We start from the raw sequence: 5551 nt of genomic DNA, 5'->3' as shown, positions 1-5551 counted from the left end.
GTTGTATCTGTATGAATTTAAATCGAATTGGTAGCTGATGTAGCTTGGCGACTGATAAACACGACCCAGTCACATTAAAGTGGCCACCGCCTATATTTGACGTCAACGTGTAGTAACTACTCAGAGACGGCAGTGGTGGCAGTAGCAGTGGAGGATACATAAAGCCTGTTGTTGTAATGCGGAAACGGAGCCATTTATATGATATCCAACTGGGCATGATCGTTAGTTTTCAGGCCAAGAGTGGAAGAATTTTCGAAACGCAAAGTTTGTAAACTGTTAGCCTGCAGCCGTGATTAAAATTTCCTAACTAAACTCCTCCCGCACAGGCCAGGAAGGCCCAAAGGGACCGACGGGCCACCGTGTCATCCTTAGCCCACAGGCGTCACTGGATGCTGACATGGAGGGGCACGTGGTCAGCACACTGTTCTCCTGGCCGTATGTCAGTTTCCGAGACCAGAGCCGCTACTTCTCAATCAAGCCGCTCCTCAGTTTTCCTCACAAGGGCTGAGTGCACCCCGCTTGCCAACAGCGCTCGGCAGACAGGATGGTCACCCATCCAAGTGCTATCCCAGCCCGACAGCGCTTAACTTCGGTGATCTGGCGGGAACCGGTGTTACCACTACGGCAAGGCCGTTGGCGCATGGCAAAATGGCTTTATCCAAAACGGGCTGTGGTGCACCAAATGACAAGCGTGAACGACAGCTGCGGAGATGTGCTCGGGGGAACAGTCATGAAACTGTCGAAGAACTGATTGCCTGGATGAACCAAGTGCCGCGTAATCTCCACCGCACACATTTTCTAACTTTATATGCAGTTAATATGGCATAAAATTTTAATTAATTTTATATTGCTTATTGTTGCGAGCACGACAGCTAAAATACGATTCTCACTATTAGTTTCTGCAGTTGGAAATATTTAAACTTTATGCACTGTGACCTATTATGTGGGGATACGCACAACACAACACAGAAAAATTTCCTGGTGTGGACGTACGAGCTTTAATTTGCGAACTATTCTTATATAACACTGATCTGGGTAGCTATATATGGAACATGGTATCATTACTGTAACTAATCATGAAAAAAAAATGCCCTTAGCTACTTTCATCTCTTGAATGTACAGAAAATTACAATTATTACCTGTACGGAAGTTACAGTATATTATGTTCACTAAACGTAAAAGCTGCAAAAGATTTTATTTTTTTAAATCTATCATCATCATCATCATCATCATCATCAGTGTTGTGCCTAATGGCAGGTTTTCACATGGTAGTTCTCCGGGCTGTCCGGTCTTATACCATCCTCTTCAGGTCTGCATAATTTCCTCTTCCCTTTATGTCGTCTATCACCTTGTATCTCCTTCTTCCTCTCAGTCTTCTCCCACAAACCAATCCTTCCAAAGCATCTACTAGCAAGCACTCCCTTCTAAATGAATGTCCCAACCAGTTCTTTTTCCTTTCTCTTACAACCTTCAGCAGACATCTTGTCTCACCAACCATTTCCAATACTCTTTCATTACTCACTCTTTCCATCCAGCTTATTCTCTCCATTCTCCTCCACATCCACATCTCAAATGCTTCTAACCTTTTTTCATCCTCTCGTCTCAGTGTCCATGTTTCTGCCCCATATAGTGCCACACTCCAGACAAAACAATTGCCAACCCTTTTCCTTAGTCCTTTATATAATTTGCCACATAAGAGTCTCCTCCTTCTGTTGAATGCCTCCTTCGCTATGGCAATTCGAGTTTTCACCTCCTGGTGACATCTCAAGTCTTCAGTTATTGTGCTTCCGAGATATTTAAATTCACTTACTTGGCTAATGGTAGATTGTCCTATTTTAATATTGGACAGTCTGCGTCTTGTACTGATGAACATACTCTTTGTTTTTGCTGTGTTTATTTGCATCCCATATTCCACACAAGCTTCATTCAGATCTTTGAGTATGTTATTCACTGCCCGCTTACTTTCTGCCACTAATACCATGTCATCAGCAAATCTTATACATTCTATTCTCTTTCCACCAATACATATTCCTCTTTTCCCATCTAAACTTTTCGCAATAATCTCTTCAAGGTATACGTTAAACAACAGTGGGGAAAGGCAACAACCTAGTGTAACACCTCGTCCAATGCTGCTTCCTTCTGACATTTCATTTCCAATCCTTATCCTTACTTTCTGGTATAAATATAGATTCCGTATCAGTCGTCTCTCTTTCCAACCTACTCCTTTCCTCTTCAAGATATCCATCAGCTTGTTCCACTGAACTCTGTCAAAAGCCTTTTCTAAATCAATAAAAACAGCAAAGATTTCTCTACCCTTTTCCATGTATCTTTCCCCTATCGTTCTTAGCAGGCCAATAGCGTCTCTTGTTCCTTTTCCTCTTCTAAATCCGAACTGCTCCTCTGCAATTCCTCTATCCAGCTTTCCATATAACCTTCTATTCAACACTCTCAGCAAGACTTTAGCTACATGAGAAATTAGACTGATGGTCCGGTGCTCTTCACATTTTGTAGTATTTCTCTTCTTCTCTATTGGTATCATAACTGTTGCTGCGAAGTCCTCTGGCCATTCAACTTTGTCATATATCTCGTTACAGAGGTAGACTACTTCTTTTCTTGCCTTGTTTCCCAGACTCTTCAACAGTTCTGCTGGCAAATCATCTATTCCACATGCCTTCCTATTCTTCATCTCCTTCAGCGCCTTTTCTACTTCTGCTTCCAGGATGGTAAATCCCTTTCCATCTTCCGGCACATATTGCTCCTCTTCAACCTTAATTTCGCTTTGCATTTCATCCCCCTTATACAGACATTCAATATACTCTTGCCATCTGTTCAAAACGTCATGTGGTTCTTCTGCTAGAGTACCATCCGCTCTTTCTATTTCCATGTTAATCCTCTTTCTTTTACGTTCAAAAACTATCTCACTAGCCAGTCTATACATCATTTCATACTTTCCCTTTCTCTCCATTTTCTCTATTTCGTCGCATTTCTGTTTCATCCCTTTTTCTCTTGCTTCTTCAGTTTCTCTTCTTAATTCATTATTCAGTTTCCAGTACCTCTTTTTGCCTTCTTCAGTTTCTACATTTTTCCACTTTCTGCGCTCTTCCATCTTTTTCAACATGTTTTCTGTTATCCATTCTTTCCTGGTGCTTTAGGATACTCTAATTCCTAGTACTTCTTTGACAGAGTCCATGAGTTCTTCCCTCATTTTTATCCACTTGTCATTAACACTTTCATCAACACTACCTCTTTGCCATTTTTCCACAAATCTGTTCTCCAAATCTGATGCCTTTCCTACCTCTTTGAGTCTTTCTATGTTTAGTCTTTCCTTTGATTTACCTCTTCAGACTGTTTTCAACTTCACTTGTATTTTCCCATCACTAGATTGTGGTCTGAATTTGTATCCACTCCTGGATAAGCTTTAGCATTCTTCAAACAGTTCCTACACCTTTTTTGTATCAGGATGTAGTCCAGCTGATATCTTTCACTATTCAAATTTGATATCCATGTGTAACGTCTCCTTTTGTGGTGTTCAAATAATGTGTTACCCACTGCTTTTTTTTTTTTTACAGAAACTAATTAGTCATTCACCTCTCTCATTTCTTATTCCTAATCCAAATTTTCCTACTGTATCTTCATATCTTCCTTCACCCACCACTGCATTCCAGTCCCCCATGATGATAATGCAGGCATTTCTATTTTCTTTCTCGATGAGTTCTTGTATTTTCTCATAATATTCTTCCACTTCCTCATCTCTGTGCTGGCTCGTTGGCATATATACCTGTATTAATACCAAATCTTTTGAACTACCCTTCAGTCGTATCATCATCAGTCTTCCATCAATATATTGTACCTTCATTACCTTATTTTTCAACTATTGCCCTATCAATATTCCAAATCCGTTTTCACCACTCTTAATTTCCCCTGAGTAAAAGAGTTTATAATCTCCACTTTCTATCTCCTCATTCTCTCCCCATATCATTTCACATAAACCGAGGGCATCTAATCTGTTCCTTTCCATCTCCTGTTTTGCATTCTCTAGCTTTCCTGCTTACAGAAGTGTCCTCACATTCCATGTTCCAATCCGTATCTTTCCTCCCTTCACTTCCCTTTCTTCCTTTCAAATATGTCTACTCTCACTGCGTTCCCCTCACGGAGATCCGAATGAGGGGGAGTTTTAACTCCGGAATCTTTCACATGGAGAGACATACCATGTACTGCTTGGGAATGTAATGTGGTAGTTTCCCGTTACTTTCCACGTAGGCAGTAGGATGCCCAGCCAAAGTCAGCCGCTCACCATGAGTCAGACGCTGTCTGTAGCCGCCCCTCTGGGGTTCAGTCGCTACTTGTACTCTTTTTGTACCCAAAGAGAAAAGGTGCCTCTTCCGCCATCTTCGCCGTACCGAAGTCCATTCTCTCCGCCTTCACTGCCGTTGATATATATATATATATATATATATATATATATATATATATATATATATATATATATATATATATATATGAACACTATTAACTGCCACGACTAACATGAGAGCATGAAACTAAAGAAAAAGAAATGAAATTTGATTATTATGTTATTAGCCGGAACAGGTTTTGCATAGCAGTCTGTGATCACACACATGTAGAATTTTATCACTCATGAATTATTTGCGTAACTGATAACATAATAGCAGCTGCCACGACCACGTCCACCTGAAAATGACGTAATAAAATCCACAATTTCCCTCTGAAGTCTCCAGGAAGCTGAAAGAGATAATTTTAATGTACCATTACCTGCCCGCTATATTGCGGGAAAACTGCTCTCATTCAGTTTAATTTGAATTTGCCGCGGCAGCGGCTCCCGCGACCGGTGCACGGCTCTGCGTCATGAAAAACTCCTAATGTGCTGAGTACTGCTAAGAATGTGGAATGCTATCTTGAGCAATCTACCAATAAATTGTTACAGGTAATAATTATAACAATTTCTACATTCAAAAAATCAACATAAATTGAACGTACACACCTTTTACAAATATCAGTCTCCAATGGCGTCTTTCTCGATCAAAGGACAAACGAAGGCTACCTAACCATTCAAGCGAGCGTCACAGGCTTTTACAACTTTAACGGCTACAAGAAGACAGAGAGAGTAGTGTTTTAACCTCCACTATTTATATGCAATTTAATATGCATCTTTGTATTATTGCATTATCATTATCTGCTTCGATACATACATTCACCGACCACAGACGTTATTTGTGAAATATAAATACATAAATATTGCACAAACAAAAAATGAAAAACTGTTATTTCCTTTTATACATAATCTACAACCATTCATACAGTAATGAAATAATAATAATACAGATAAATGTTTATTTTTATTATTTTTTATACAGGGTGTTACAAAAAGGTACTGCCAAACTTTCAGGAAACATTTCTCGCACACAAATAAAGAAAAAATGTTATGTGGACATGTGTCCGGAAACGCTTAGTTTCCATGTTAGAGCTCATTTTAGTTTCGTCAGTATGTACTGTACTTCCTCGATTCACCGCCATGATTTCATACGGGATA

The 5551-nt window shown here is 39.9% G+C and overlaps 1 pseudogene; it reads right to left on the bottom strand.

Annotated features, from left to right (window-relative positions):
* Positions 1–520: 520 nt before the first annotated feature.
* Positions 521–638, bottom strand: LOC124620527 (annotated as a pseudogene).
* Between the last annotated feature and the right edge of the window lie 4913 nt (positions 639–5551).

This window comes from Schistocerca americana, chromosome 6 (assembly GCF_021461395.2).
Source record: "Schistocerca americana isolate TAMUIC-IGC-003095 chromosome 6, iqSchAmer2.1, whole genome shotgun sequence".
NCBI lineage: Eukaryota > Metazoa > Arthropoda > Insecta > Orthoptera > Acrididae > Schistocerca > Schistocerca americana.
Note: the sequence above shows the minus strand (reverse complement) of the source record. Positions and strands in the feature narration are given on the sequence as shown.